This window comes from Oryx dammah, unplaced genomic scaffold (genome assembly GCF_014754425.2).
Source record: "Oryx dammah isolate SB20612 unplaced genomic scaffold, SCBI_Odam_1.1 HiC_scaffold_27, whole genome shotgun sequence".
NCBI lineage: Eukaryota > Metazoa > Chordata > Mammalia > Artiodactyla > Bovidae > Oryx > Oryx dammah.
The window spans coordinates 119,005,752-119,022,545 of NW_024070211.1; the positions used below are offsets into that span (position 1 = coordinate 119,005,752).

Consider the following 16,794-nt stretch of genomic DNA (forward strand, 5'->3'; position numbering starts at 1 on the left):
TTGGATACAACTGAGCGACTGAACTGAACTGAACTGAAGATATGATACTAATTAATTCTTCAGATACTGGCAAAAGTTTAAAAAAAAAAACCTCATATCCAAATTAATGGGAAAAGTCAATTTGGTTATTTTCCATGACAGATTCAGATTATGAGAAATAAGGAATATAATAATCTTCATCCTAGAGTTTGTCTATGTTTTAAATCATCAATGTGTGATCTCCACAGTCTTAAAGGCTGCTTTGCAGCTGCTGTGATGACAAATAATCGTTTTACATAAACAACAAGAAAAGCCTGGCATTAGAGATATTATTACCATCACAAACTTCATATACCATCCTGGGCCACTGAACAACAGTGCAGACAGCGAGTGATTACATCTCCAGAAGATAAATGATCTATCCTTTAGCTTAGCTGAGTAACCAGAAGGGGTATTGATAAAATGGAAGAAAACAAAAAACAACCTGCTGACAGCCAAGAATTGACACCGATACAGAAACCACAACTTCTAGAATGGATTTCCACCAATTTGCCAAAGGGAAAAATTATGCCAATCTCAGCTGCAGCCCACGGGGTCACAAAGAGTCAGACACGACTGAGTGAACTGAACTGAACTGAAGTCATCATATAGAACATGGATTATCTGAGGTCAGATTCTGTTCAGTCCCATCTGACCCGCACAGAATGGTGTGGGCATGCACTCGTGTTCTTACGATACACCCACTTACTGTTCCACCAACTCTTTACTTTACAAATTCTCTCTTGTCTACAAATGCCTGCCAAGACCAGATATCTGATGAGCACTAAGTACATTATTGGGGATTTTTGGAAGAAAAGTTATGACCAACCTAGATAGCATATTAAAAAGCAGAGACATTACTTTGCCGACTAAGGTCCGTCTAGTCAAGGCTATGGTTTTTCCTGTGGTCATGTATGGACGTGAGAGTTGGGCTGTGAAGAAGACTGACTGCCGAAGAATTGATGCTTTTGAACTGTGGTGTTGGAGAAGACTCTTGAGAGTCCCTTGGACTGCAAGGAGATCCAACCAGTCCATTCTGAAGGAGATCAACCCTGGGATTTCTTTGGAAGGACTGATGCTAAAGCTGAAACTCCAGTGGCCACCTCATGTGAAGAGTTGACTCATTGGAAAAGACTCTGATGCTGGGAGGGATTGGGGGCAGGAGGAGAAGGGGACGACAGAGGATGAGATGGCTGGATGGCATCACTGACTCGATGGACGTGAGTCTGAGTGAACTCCGGGAGATGGTGATGGACAGGGAGGCCTGGGGTGCTGCAATTCACGGGGTCGCAAAGAGTCGGACACGACTGAGCGACTGAATTGAACTGAACTGAACATACAAGACAAATGAAGCACTTTCTTCAACAATTCGATGACATGGGGGACAAAAAAAGAAAGAAATGGGTGGTACAACTGTTAAAAGAGGCTTAACAGACTTAACACGTGTAATATGTGGACTGTGTTTAGATCCAAACTTGAACAATTTGCCCTACTCTATAATGGGGTGTGTTTATATAGGAGGATCCATGCTAACCTGAAATGAACACTAACTCAATTGACTAATATCCTCTATGCGGTCTTTCTTCCAGATAAAGGAGGCAGACTGGAGGTCTCTTCCCTTAATGGGGGACAAAATAATGGAAGAGAACACTTTCTAGACCAGTTTAATACTATGAACTTGGTGAAAAGCATTATATGCACATCATGGTTTTCTGGGTAGACGATGAGAACAGGGTGGGATCTGGACTTTCAGAAATACTTAAATCCATACAGATAAACATATTTTCAACCCAAGAGCACTTACCTTAGCATGTACCTAAAATCAAATGTATTTCAAAATCAGCCTTTACCTATATACCTATATAGTGTATACTATATATAGCCTTTACCTATATAGTGTACCCAAACTGATAATAAAGGAGATAGTCTAAGCTCTAGTATCAATAATTTATAAATATTCAAACAGCATTTTTCTCAACTGTAAAACATGTTTTCCAATGAGGTAAGTCATTTTAAAATAATGTGATGGTTAGTGACGCATGGCTGACAGGAATGATACAATGGTGAACACAGCTTGCCCAGTGCTGTTCAAAACCAGCCAAAGGGAAGAATGCCACTGTATAAAGTAGCTCCGCAACACAGTAATTTGCCATCTACGCTAACAATTCTACAGCACATTACAGTGATGTTTCTGAGATATATGAGATGAACTAATTACATTTCCTGTGTCAGAAGTCAGAAACATCTAATGTAGAGTCAGATAACAATAGCAACAACAAATAAAATTGTTATAGTCACAAAGACACTATACCAGGCACTTCATTTCTATATTCTTATTCAACCTTCATGGTTACCCTGCTTTTGTGATTTTTTTAAGCCTCATTTTTCAATGGGAAAACTGAGGTACAGAGTTGAAGTGAATCATATAAATAAATCACTGCTAGTAAGTGACAGAGGAGAAGGCAATGGCACCCCACTCCAGTACTCTTGCCTGGAAAATCCCATGGACGGAGGAGCCTGGTAGTCTGCAGTCCATGGGGTCACGAAGTCGGGCACGACTGAGCGACTTCACTTTCACTCTTCACTTTCATGCACTGGAGAAGGAAATGGCAACCCACTCCAGTGTTCTTGCCTGGAGAATCCCAGGGACGGGGGAGCCTGGTGGGCTGCCATCTCTGGGGTCGCACAGAGTCAGACACGACTGAAGTGACTTAGCAGGAGCAGCAGTAAGTGACAGAGCTAAAATTCAAGAAAGTTTATCTGATGCCAAACCATCTGATACTGCATCCCAAGGAAAATACCAACATTAGTAAGCTAATGCCAAATTGGTAAATTATAAAATGTCAAATGACACAATCTATATATACTATGCATAAAATTTTCCTAAACTGATCTATTAAAAGTTCCAGATAGTAATGGTTTTGATGTTACTATAATGAGGCCCTACTTTTCTTTAAACACGAATAATAATGTTAAGGATTCCTTTATTTAATTTCCATACCAAGAATTCACTGTGACCAGGTACAATATGAGCAAATAAATCACTTGACTATTGTGCAATATCTAGTACTTTCCTTGATGATCCCTCTTGGGTCTAAAACCTGGTTTCTCTTCTCATCCCACACACACACACACACACACACACACACACACAACCTGGTTTCTCTTCTCATCCTACAAATGCCTTTAATTTCAAATTATCTCACTCATTTAAGTTTAGTGAGTTTTCTTTCTGATCAGTCTCATCTTTCACCTTTCTACCCTTCAACCGTCATCACCAAATACTTTTCTGGCAATCAAGTACAATCTGTTACATTTCTATGTCCCAAAACATAAGAGTGAAATTGATAATACTGTAGACTGCTATCCCAGTTCTAACAAAAAATGCATAAAGTACTATCATCGTCCAGATTTATACAGAATACGCCTGCAGGGAAATTCTGAGAGTTCAATATGTGCATGCTTGATACGTAGACTAATTGGAAATTCCTGCAACGAGAGTAATTTATCTAGAGTTTATAGCTCTCACTGCTCTTCTTAGCATCACTGTGTGGATTTCATGATGAATTATTAAATTTCTCTCTCCTTGTCACAAGAAAGTCACTCAGCAAAACCACACCTGCTCTCCTGAGCAAGAAGAATATTTTATAAGATGTTGTTTCAGCAAACATCAGAAAGCAAAATACTTAATAAGGATCTGCAAGAATATTGCTTTAGACAGTAACTGGAAACTATAAAACTATACATTCTGCAATTATCTCAAAAGTTCAAAAAACAGGAAAATATTCAATTAATTAATGCACTACTTTCTCAATTATTTCAAAATAAAACATCTACCACTGTCCCTTAGGTATCTTCAACCCATGTTCGAGGAACTTGTGGAAATATACTATCATAATATTGTTAACAGAAAGTCAAAGAAGTCGGTTTCCTATAGTTTGGTCTTTTGCATTCTACATACTAACAGTAAGCATGGCAAACTCCAAACATTATAACAGAGTTTAAAACGAAAAACAAAATAAAATGGAATAGTGAATAGCATTCAAATTAAAAGCTAGTGCAAATCTGTTCTTAATACGAAAATGTAATGGAAAGGTGGTGTTGATGGAATCCTTGGAAAAATTTCCAAATAGGACACAAACCGATGACCCTTCCAAATAGTTTTTTTCCTTTTCAGGGAACAGACAGGAATAACAGATTGGCCACAGTTCTTAAGCATGAATGACAAGATTGCCATGGCCTTTCCCTATTTGTACTAAAGGAAAAAAAAAAATTAAGAAAACTGCTTCCTTATTTTTTCTTGCTATTTTTTTGAATACATACATATTAGCAAGAAATGTGCCCCATGATATACCACATAAGAAAAAATTTGATATTGTAATTTGACTTCAGCACAGGTTCACAATATCAAGAAAATTAAAGGGCCAAAACTTTTCAAGAAAAGTCACACAAGTGACAATCCCTTACCTGAAATTCTGAAATCCGAAATGTCTTAAAAATACAGATTTTTGGTAAACTCATTTGACAGCAAAATTTGACATGCACTAACTTGAGACTTCATGTGACTCTTCACATGATGTACTATAGAAATATTACATGTATTTGATTAGATGATGTTGCCCTGGGATCCCAAAAGGGGGATTACTTAATAAATATATCTGCACTGTATTCCCTCTGTAAAATCTGAACAAATTCTGAATGTCAAATCAGAATTATCAATACAAATGCAGAAATGCAGATCTGTCCTCCCTATTTGCTTTCTGGTACACTACAGTATACCAGGTGTGTGCTTTGTCACGTAACCATTTGAATGACTAAAGGTTACCACGTAGAAGTAACAGGGTTAGAAGCTGTGTAGATAGTATTAGATATTGTTTGGGTTTTTAAGCGATGAAGAATAAACAACATAAACACTTCTGACTGGTCTTTGACTCTATGTAGGGAAGACAGCACCAGCTTGGGGACTTAAGACAGTGAGACTCAGATGAGTGGAAAAAAAAAAAAAAGACAAAATCTAAAAGTTCCTGTCATTTTTTAAGAACTCAGTGACACCAATGTGTGTTGTGTGTTAAGTTGCTTCAGTCGTGTCTGACTCTTTGCGACATCATAGAATGTAGCCCTCCAGGCTCCTCTGTCCATGGAATTCTCCAGGCAAAAATACTGGAGTGGACCGCCATTTCCTTTTCCAAGACCAATATTCATACCCCAAATCACTCATTATAAACTGAGAGAAAGTGTTAACCCCCATTCACTTCCCACATCATGAAGCCAATCCATATTAGTCTCTACTTAAGTTACCAAAGAAATTAAAATGATAATGATCATATGAATATGCTACCTCAACTTTTTAAAAAAGTCTTCTTTGGTACACAGAAAGATCCAGCCTTTTCACTAGAATGCAGGCTCTATGAGAGCAGGAAGTTGTTGATTTTTATTTAAAAATCTCTATCAGCTACTTCTGGATTTACAGCATTGATTTCCTAATGAGTTAGTTTTAAAGAAAAATTCTATATGTTGAACTTATTTACTGATTCATTTAAATATAAATTATGACATATATGGGGCAAATTCCCTTTATGCTGCCCCCTCTCTAATTCCATTCTTTCTCTACACAACCAAGCTTTTTCTGCTAGATGAGTTCACATGAAGTGCCTCTAATTCTTAATTTCCCATTAACCCCTCTACCACAATTTGGTTTCCACTCAGGATTCTACTGGAGAAGGCAATGGCACCCCACTCCAGTACTCTTGCCTGGAAAATCCCATGGACGGAGGAGCATGGTAGGCTGCAGTCCATGGGGTTGCTAAGAGTCGGGCTCGACTGAGCAACTTCACTTCTGCTTTTCACTTTCATGCATTGGAGAAGGAAATGGCAACCCACTCCAGTGTTCTTGCCTGGAGAATCCCAGGGACGGCGGAGCCTGGTGGGTTGCCGTCTATGGGGCTGCACAGAGTCGGACACGACTCAAGCGACTTAGCAGCAGCAGCAGCAGGATTCCACAGTACTTATCAAGGTTACATAATGACTTTCTTGTTGCTAAATCCAGGGGCCACTTCCTTCATTTATGACATTGTGTCTAGCACTTGGTACTGCTAACCACCTTCTTGAAGTTCTCATTTCTCAACTTACAACAAAGACACCAAGTTCATCTGGTTTTGCTTCTGTCTCTTCTTCTGTCCACCTCTTTAAAATTTTACCATTCTACAGAGTTTAATCTTTGCTCAGGGAGTTTTGTCTGTTTTGTTCATTATTATAATCCAAGAAGTCTCTCAATACTCGTTAAATGAACACATGAATAGTCCTTTTCTTTCTCCACATTCTCTCTGGAAGACCATCTCCACTTCCACGTCTTAGGCTACTATTCATAAGAACGATTTTACTTCATCCAATCTTTTCTACAGTGTTCCAAACCTTTATCTCCAAATGCCTATAGAAACCTCCATGTGGATGCACCAAAAGCCCGCTGAACTACAGAAGTCCAAGCTGGAACTCATTTCCTCCTCTCCTCAAATCAACACTTCCTCTAAAATATTACCTGTAAAACTAGCCAAGTGACAATTTCCTCATTCCCAGTCAGTCATCAAATCTAACTGATCCTACTTTTTCAGTTAACAGGAGACAGAATCAAATCTGCCCATTTCCTACCATTCTCTCAGCCATTGTATACAGGAGAAAAGTAGGGGGAAGGCTCCATTTAGGGAAGATCCTATAAGATAATCCCCTGATTTCATTTTAGAAGGCAAAATAGTTTTCACCTTTCTAATAAGATTTCTCATAGGTCTTCTTTATCTCCAGACTATAAGGACTTTCCCAACTTGCTTCTAAAAAACATGCTACTAACTTGAAGGGCGCCAATGCATTCTATCTACACAGAGCAAAAGGATTCTGTAAATACCTGCGATGCTGCCTGGAGAGAAATCCAGGCCTTAAATTAAAAGCACATCCCTCTACATTATAACTGTATTACTTCACACTTCGGAAATTTTCTTCTAAGTTTTTAAAAAGAAAATTCTGTCTCAATGCCTACTGTATCTACCATCAGTCTCCTTATATTATTCTTTAATAGAAAAGAGTTCTTTGGTAGCAGTTCTTCTCGTTAACTGAGTAAAAATAAATCTCTGGGGCTTCCCAGGCGGTGCAGTGGTAAGGAATCCGCCTGCCAATACAGGCCATGCAAGAGATATGAGTTTGATTCCTGGGTCAAGAAGATACTCCTAGAGCAGGAAATGGCAACCCCACTCCAGTATTCTTACCTAGAAAATTTCATGGACAGAAGAGCCTGGCGGACTACAGTCCAGGCAGTCACAAACTGTCAGACACGACTGAGCACACACAGGGACATCTCCACTGCTACTATGCCTTTAGTCACCTGCACTCAAACCCTGTTAAGCCCACCTCACCTTGCCTTCTAGTTTCCCACACTTGGTTCACAGCTCAAGTGGCCGGCAGCAGAATTCAACTTTCCTCACTAATCCCAGCACCTGATTCACTGAACAAATATTATCAGTATGGGTTTTACTGATCTGTGATTAAGTTAAATTTATACCCATTGTCACGACAACAAAGAAAAGACAAAAAACCTTACATGTAAAACCTACATAACCCTCACCGCTTAATATATACCTGTGTGGCAAAGCAGCAGCTCCAGCGCTTCTAACCACCCACTGAACAGTACTTTTTTCATTTTGTCTTTAAAGTTTGCATTTGTGAGGAAAGTCTCCTTTGTGAGGTATTTTTATAACTGAAAAATTTTGTATGGGAGAAACAGGAAAACAGAATGAAAAAAACTGATATTTATATTAAAAAGTGGTTCAGAAAAGCACTTAGACAAAGTAAAAGGTTGAGAAAAGGCAGGATGGTCATGGTCTTTTTCTTTTTACTTTACCCCCAATTCTCTGGAAGCAAGTTAAGAACAGAGGGTCAAAGGCAGTGTCTGTATCTTGTGAGGGGGGACATATGTTAAGCTGCACACGAGGCTCCGAGGTATGAGACAGAGTTCCTATTATCAGGCAGAGCAGAGAAATCTAAGTATTAAAGCAATGTTATAAACACAATACTATTAGAAAAGTGGAAGGGCAAGTAAGTGGGTCTGGGGAACACAGAAAGAAATCAATCTAGAAGCTGGCTTTTGAAGGACAAGTAGGTCATTCAGGCAATGAGACAGCATGTATAAGGACTCAGAGGCACGAAAGACCCTGTAGAACAATGGATCCTTGAAGTTCTTGGTCACTGCTATATATCCAGAACTTAGGACAATGTGTGCTACTTAATAGGCTCCAATTCTAAAATCAAATATAAAAGGAGGTGTGTAAGCTTTTGATGACTGTTCTTAATTCTTCCTATGAAGAACTCCCTATAATGATATCTGACAACTTCTTTACCATGGAATACCACAACAGTCTTGTCCCACATATCAACCCCTACTTCTAGGAATGGCCAAGCTGTTGTCATCAACTGTATCAAGACAGTACCATGAGGAGCCAAACCTTACCTGTCTTCGCCGCCACCCTCCCTCGGTTAACCTGGCGAGTAGCTTTAATATACTTTCCTATTGAGATGAAAAAAGTATCAGTTCCTTTCCTACCAGTTCCAACTGAAGAGAAAATCTGACCCTCAAGGTGTAGTTACTTCAACTTACTAAAACAGGTCTAATTGCTGAGAACATTGCATGCCTTCATTCATACCACTTTGTTTCCCCCTTCCCAAAATGCCTTAATCAGCTTGCCTCATTTAAATGTAAGGGCCAGATATTTCTCTCAACTCTCACAGTACAGCTTTGAAGGTGGGCTTGCTGATGATTAAATGATAGAGTCACTTAGTACATCATACTCTAAATTTTACAGACAATTTGAGCGGGTGGCCTCTACAGAGAAGTTTATTAAGTAGCCCCTAAATACAGCACTACATTCTAGACCAGAGGCTCCTGTCATGTCTAGAATAAACCTGTCCTGATAAACTAATTCAGGAAAGGACTCACAGGGTTGCTTTCAAGGTGAAAGGACTGAACTCTAGTCTGATCCATTTATGAGTTAAGCTCAAAGTCAAATTAAAGATGAACCTCCACAGGGTCTCACCCTCCCATTAGCCAACCTATTTCATAATCAAGGAACCCTTAGGTACCCCGGCTGAGGCAGCCCACACTATTTTTTGGGGTATCTGTTCACTGGGAAACGATTTAGCTTAGCTACAAATAGCAAAGGCTTGCTTTAATCACTGCTTCCTTCCCTGGTATATTACTCATGAAGAAAAGGCTTTGAAAGTATGAACTTCCTTGTAAGCCTTGAAATGTCTCTTTCAATGTCCACTTGGGAAATGAATACACTGAGATAAAATATTTAGGCTACAGGCTTATTTAAGTCTGGAGGTTGTTGAAACTAATCGGCCAAGAGGCCTTTTTGTTCCATTACTCTCCCATGCTAGGATTCTCAGATTTAAACAGAGAAGTAGAGAAATGCAACAAGGAAGCCCTCAAAGTCACTAGTGGGATCAGCTATATTAGCAAAATCCACTTCTTTCTTAAACTAGCTGTAGGCTAGCAGTGACTTACATCAAGTTAGGGTTATACCTAACTTGACGATGGTGTGATCACTCACCTAGAGCCAGACATCCTGAAATGTGAAGTCAAGCAGGCCTTAGGAAGCATCACTACAAACAAAGCTAGTGGAGGTGATGGAATTCCAGCCGAGCTATTTCAAGTCCTAAAATATGATGCTGTTAAAGTGCTGCATTCAATATGCCAACAAATTTGGAAAACTCAGCAGTGGCCACAGGTCTGGAAAAGGTCAGTTTTCATTCCAATCCCTAAGAAAGGGAATACCAAAGAATGCTCAAACTACCACACAATTACACTCATCTCACATGATAGCAAAGTAATGCTCAAAATTCTCCAAGCCAGGCTTCAACAGTACATGAACTGAGAACTTCAAGATGTTCAAGCTGGAATTAGAAAAGGTAGAGGAACCAGAGATTAAATTGCTGGATGATAGAAAAAAAATAGAGAGTTCCAGAAAAACATCTACTTCTGCTTTACTGATGACGCCAAAGCCTTTGACAGTGTGGATCACAACAAACTGGAAAATTCTGAAAGAGATGAGAAAACTAGACACTTTACCTGCCTCCTGAGTATTCTATAGGCAGGTCAAGAAGCAAGTTAGAATCGGACATGGAACAACAGATTGGTTCCAAATTGGAAAAGGAGTATCTCAAGGCTATATATTGTCACTCTGCTTATTTAACTTATATGCAGAGTACATCATGCATAAATGGAGAGCTGGGTGAAACACAAGCTGAAATCAAGACTGCTGGGAGAAATATCAATAACCTCAGATATGCAGGTGACACCACCTTCATGGCAGAAAGTGAGGAAGAACTAAAGAGCCTCGTGATGAAAGAGGAGAGTGAAAAAGATGGCTTAAAACTCAACGTTCAAAAACCAGATCATGGCATCCAGTCCCATCACTTCCTGGCAAATAGATGGTGGAACAAAGGAACCAGTGACACATTTTATTTTGGGGGGCTCCAAAATCACTGCAGCTGGTGACTGCAGCCATGAACTTAAAAGACGCTTGCTTCTTAGAAAAAAAAGCTATGAAAAATCTAGACAGCATATTTAAAGCAGAGATGTTACTTTGGCGACAAAGGTCAGTCTAGTCAAAGCTATGGTTCTTCCAGTAGTCATGTATGGATGTGAGAACTGGACCATTAAGAAAGCTAAGCGCCAAAGAATTGATGTTTCTGAACTGTGGTGTTGGAGAAGACTTTAGAGAATTCCTTGGCCAGCAAAGAGATCCAACCAGTCAATCCTAAAGGAAATCAGTCCTGAACATTCATTGGAAGGACTGACCTTGAAGCAGAAACTCTTAATATTTTGGCCACCTGATGCGAAGAGATGGCTCAATGGAAAAGACCCTAATGCTGGGAAAGACTGAAATCAGGAGGAGAAAGGAACGAGAAGACGAGATGGTTGGATGGCATCACTGATTCAATGGACACCAGTCTGAACAAACTCCGGGAATGGCGAAGGACAAGGAAGCACGGGTTGCTGCAGTCCATCGGGTCGCAAAGAGTAGGACACGACGGAATGACTGAAAAACAAGTTATGTAGGGATAAAGGATAACAAGAGGAAGAACACAAGTAATAATGAATGAACAGTCCTCAGAACTACGTGGTAAATGATGAAAAAGAAACGACTCATGAAATTTTGAAAGAGTCACAAAAATACTTCGCCGGAAAGAGGAATGAGAGAACTTCCACAGCTTTTTAATAAACCAGGGTTTATTAATCTCACACCCATGGTTCGGGGCCCAGGCACTAAGAACGGGATCTGGGGCACAGAACCAAGGACTTGAGACGCTCCAAGTGATCCACGCCCAAAACACACCCCACGCTAAAGGAAAGGGTACCCGCGCTGGTGCTGGATTCCACAATAAAAGCCACCGCGGAGAGACAGCTCCAGGAACCTGCCCTAATCCCACCGCGCACTCCCCATCCCACTCACTGGGGCTCTTCGGCCCGACCGACACTCACAGTCCAGCCTCGCGGGCCACCGCGCGGCGGGAGACCCCAGCGCACCCGAAAACCTCCCACGGCCGTACCAGCGAGCCCGCACCTACTCCTGGGGCCCCTTCATTTCCCACCCGGCCCGGCAGCCTGCAGCCCCAACTCCAACTCGCTGCCTGCAGCGAGTCTACGGACTTTGGTAATTACCTGGAGCTCCACCGCGCCGCCATTACACCGGAAGCACGTCACTTCCTCTTCCCGGGCCCCGCGGTAGGAAGAAGACGGACGTGAAATACATAATAACCTGACGCTAAACTGACTCGATACGTTGTTGTATTAACTTATTTTAAACATTGTTTTGTAATACCAGATTCAGAGCCGTCCATCCGGCCACACATTTCTCTTCCCAAGACGGCGACAAAAGAGACAACAAACTACAAAACCCAGAACCCACTGCCAATGCGGACGGAAATGACGCGCTCAGTTGTAGGCTAAGGAGGCAGCAATGCACGACGGGAATTATAGTTCTTTTGGATGAGGAACATAGAGTTCGCTCTGGAAGCTCACCGGCAACCTCAGTTCAGTTCAGTTCAGTCGCTCAGTCGTGTCCAGCTCTTTGCGACCCCATGAGCCGCAGCACTCCAGGCCTCCCTGTCCATCACCAACTCCCGGAGTTCACTCAGACTCACGTCCATCGAGTCTGTGATGCCATCCAGCCATCTCATCCTTTGTCGTCCTCTTCTCCTCCTGTCCCCAATCCCTCCCAGCATCAGACTCTTTTCCAATGAGTCAACTCTTCGTATGAAGTGGCCAAAGTACTGGAGTTTCAGATTTAGCATCATTCCTTCCAAAAATCCCAGGGCTGATCTCCTTCAGAACGGACTGGTAGGATCTCCTTGCAGTCCAAGGGATTCTCAAGAGTCTTCTCCAACACCACAGTTCAGAAGCATCAATTTTTCGGCGCTCAGCTTTCTTCACAGTCCAACTCTCACATCCATACATGACCACTGGAAAAACTAGCCTTGACCAGACGGACATTAGTCGGCAAAGTAATGTCTCTGCTTTTTAATATGCTATCTAGTTTGGTCATAACTTTTCTTCCAAGGAGTAAGCGTCTTTTAATTTCACTGGCAACCTAGTTCTGTCTTAAGATTTTTTTAAATTTACTGTAAACTTATTTCTCTGCATTTGACCAAAAAAGGAGACCTTAGTGTAGCCACTTTTCTGTGAAAATCTTAAGGAAACCAGACACCTTTTTAGACTTTTTACAATAGTAAAACCAAGAACCAAAACAAAAATGTTATCAACTGTAACAAATGTTAAGTGCCTACCCGGTTCCAAGATTGCAAACCTAAATCAATAGGAAAATACTGGACTACCAACAGAGTGATGGAGAAGGCAATGGCACCCCACTCCAGTACTCTTGCCTGGAAACTCCCATGGACAGAGGAGCCTGGTAGGCTGCAGTCCATGGAGTCGGGAAGAGTCAGACACGACTGAGTGACTTCTGTTTCACTTTTCACTTTCATGCATTAGAGAAGGAAATGGCAACCCACTCCAGTGGTCTTGCCTGGAGAATCCCAGGAACGGGGGAGCCCGGTGGGCTGCCGTCTGTGGGGTCCCACAGAGTCAGACACGACTGAATCGACGCAGCAGCAGCAGCAGCAGCAGCAGCAGCAGCAGCAGCAGCAGCCACAACAGAGTAAAGTAATGAGGAGAAACTAACTCTGTAGATAAGATGATGCCTCTATTTTAGGTAAAGGTATCAACCAGCTGGTGAGACATAGGAGAAAATTTTCTGACTGACTTGGAAATAGAAGTCTGAAGTAATCAGTGGAAGCATTTTCTTAATTATGACTTTTTCAAAAGATACAAAACATAAATGTTAAACTACTTGTTACTGTTTTGGAAACTTCAGTTCAGTCACTCAGTCCTGCTGGACTCTTTTCAACCCCATGGACTGCAGCACACCAGGCTTCCCTGTCAATCTCCAACTCCAGCCACTCAAACTCATCTCCATCCAACCATCTCATCCTCTGTCATACCCTTCTCCTCCCACCTTTAATCTTTTCCAACATCAGGGTCTTTTCCAATGAGTCAGTTCTTCGCATCAGGTGTCCAAAGTATTGGAGTTTCCGCTTCAACATCAGTCCCTCCAATGAACACCCAGGACTGATCTCCTTTAGGATGGACTGGTTGGATCTCCTTGCAGTCAAAGGGACTCTGAAGAGTCTTCTCCAACACCACAGTTCAATTCTTTGGTGCTCAGCTTTATTTATAGTCCAACTCTTATACCCATACATGACTACTGGAAAAACCGTAGCCTTGACTAGATGACGTTTGTTAGCAAAGTAATGTCTGCTTTTAATATGCTGTCTAGTTTGGTCAAACTTTCCTTCCAAAGAGTAAGTGTCTTTTAATTTCATGGCTGCATTCACCATCTGCAGTTACTTTAGAGCCCCCCAAAATGAAGTCAGCCACTGTTTCCACTGTTTCCCCATCTATTTGCCATGAAGTGATGGGACCAGATGCCATGATCTTAGTTTTCTGAAAGTTGATTTTTAAGCCAACTTATTCACTCTCGTCTTTCACTTTCATCAAGGGGCTCTTTAGTTCTTCTTTCTGCCATAAGAGTGGTGTCATCTGCATATCTGAAGTTACTGATATTTCTCCCAGCAATCTTGATTCCAGCTTGTGCTTCATCCAGCCCAGCATTTCTCATGATGTACTCTGCATATAAGTTAAGTAAGCAGAGTGACAATATACAACTTTGATGTACTCATTTTCCTATTTGGAACCAATCTGTTCCATATTCAGTTCCAACTATTGCTTCCTGACCTGCATACAGATTTCTCAAAAGGCAGGTCAGGTGGTCTGGTATTCCCATCTCTTTTAGGATTTTCCAGTGTGTTTTGATCCACACAGTCAAAGGCTTTGGCATAATCAATAAAGCAGAAATAGATGTTTCTGTGGAACTCTTTTGCTTTTTTGATGATCCAGTGGATGCTGGCAATTTGATCTCTGGTTCCTTTGCCTTTTCTAAAACCAGCTTGAACATCTGGAAGTTCACAGTTCACGTATTGCTGAAGCCTGGCTTGGAGAGTTTTGAGCATTACTTTACTAGCTATGCTGCTGCTGCTAAGTCGCTTCAGTCGTGTTTGACTCTATGCGACCCCATAGACAGCAGCCCATCAGGCTCCACCATCCCTGGGATTCTCCTGGCAAGAACACTGGAGTGGCTTGCCATTTCCTTCTCCAATACATGAAAGTGAAAAGTGAAGGTGAGGTTGCTCAGTCGTGTCCGACTATTTGTGACCCCATGGACTGCAGCCTACCAGGCTCCTCTGTCCATGGGAGTTTCCAGGCAAGAGTACTGGAGTGGGGTGCCATTGCCTTCTCCGTTACTAGCATGTGAAATGAGTGCAATTGTGCGGTAGTTTGCGCATTCTTTGGCATTGCCTTTCTTTGGGATTGGAATGAAAACTGACCTTTTCCAGTCCTATGGCCACTGCTGAGTTTTCCAAATTTGCTGGCATATTGAATGCAGCAGTTTCACAGCAGCATCTTTCAGGATTTGAAATAGCTCCACTGGAATTCCATCACCTCCACTAGCTTTGTTTGTAGTGATGCTTCCTAAGGCCCACTTAACTTCACATTCCAAGACATCTGGCTCTAGGTGAGTAATCACACCATCATGATTATCTGGGTTATGAAGATCTTTTTTGTACAGTTCTCCTGTGTATTCTTGCCACCTCTTCTTAATATCTTCTGCTTCTGTTAGGTCCATACCATTTCTGTCCTATATTGAGCCCATCTTTGCATGAAATGTTCCCTTGGTATCTCTAATTTTCTTGAAGAGATCTCTAGTCTTCCTATTCTATTGTTTTCCTCTATTTCTTTGCAATGATCACTATGGAAGTTTTTCTTATCTCTCCTTGCTATTCTTTGGAACTCTGCATTCAAATGGATATATCTTTCCTTTTCTTTGCTTTTCACTTCTCTTCTATTCACAGCTATTTGTAAGGCCTCCTCACACAGCCAGTTTGCTTTTTTTGCATATTTTTTGAGGGGGGGGGACTTCAGTTCAGTTCAGTTCAGTCGCTCAGTCGTGTCCGACTCTTTGCGACCCCATGAATCGCAGCACACCAGGCCTCCCTGTCTATCACCATCTCCTGGAGTTCACTCAGATTCACGTCCATCGAGTCAGTGAGGCCATCCAGCCATCTCATTCTGGGTCGTCCCCTTCTCCTCCTGCCCCCAATCCCTCCCAGCATCAGAGTCTTTTCCAAACAGTCAACTCTTCCCATGAGTTGGCCAAAGTACTGGAGCTTCAGCTTTAGCCTCATTCCTTCCAAAGAAATCCCAGGGTTGATCTCCTTCAGAATGGACTGGTTGGATATCCTTGCAGTCCAAGGGACTCTCAAGAGGCATAGGAGAATGGTAAACATTTGTATCCATATCTGAAAAAAGCACAAAACCATCCCTACAATTATTGATTGAAATAGGAAAGAACCAAGGGGAGCTGGATGGAACTGGGAAAGATTAGGTTTGTCATTTGTGTCCTCAAGGAAGCAAACAGTGATAGAATTAAGAATTTTTTTTTTAAAAGGTAAAGGAGAAAACTATCAATAGATGGGATAGAGGTACCTCAGAGCAAAGAGGAAGAGGCCCTCCTTGGAACAAAAATGGCAAGGCCTTTGCAGCACAGTCTTGCTTAGTCTTTGGCTGGAGTCTCCCCAAGAAGCTTGGGACCTCAACTCCAAATGTGAGGCTGCCATTCAACCACACTCTTTGTACGCAGGCAAAAGACCTTTTACTGAAGAGATATCTGAGCAGCACATTTCTGCATTTGTCACAGTCCACCCCTTGCATGTAGATTCACTCTCCATACACATTCACAGAACTGTTTTCTTCCTGAACAGAAACTTCAATGACAGAAATGTGTGGGACAACCTGCAGTTTCCATCTTTGCAGTTGGTCTGTGCAGGAGCCACACCTGAACTCATTACTTAATTCTCTTCTCCACTATTTATTCTAAATTCCCCTCTCTTTTATCTACCACCTCCACTGGTCTCAATGATTAAATTGGTAATGTGAAAACCTTAAGTGCTGAGAAACTTGAGCCTCAGGTAACAATCCCGTTCTCAGGCAGATGTTGTTGTTCTTGTCCATTTACAGTCACTGTTGGGCAAAATAGAGGTTCCCAAGTGGGTTACCTTAGTACCACACATATTCTTACTTGCCCTCATTGAAGCCTACTTACTCCTGTTGATCAG

The 16,794-nt window shown here is 41.6% G+C and overlaps 1 protein-coding gene across 2 annotated transcripts in view; it reads right to left on the reverse strand.

Annotated features, from left to right (window-relative positions):
• CWC22 (CWC22 spliceosome associated protein homolog) overlaps nucleotides 1-11,941 on the reverse strand; it is a 64,998-nt gene extending 53,057 nt beyond the window's left edge. The window contains exon 1 of one of the 2 annotated variants that reach the window (XM_040227734.1): nucleotides 11,726-11,941. The gene's annotated coding sequence lies outside the window, so the exon portion shown is untranslated. Of the gene's footprint in view, nucleotides 1-11,613; nucleotides 11,635-11,725 lie in introns of those variants that run through there. The other variant, XM_040227735.1, reaches the window with a different exon arrangement.
• Nucleotides 11,942-16,794: the final 4,853 nt, after the last annotated feature.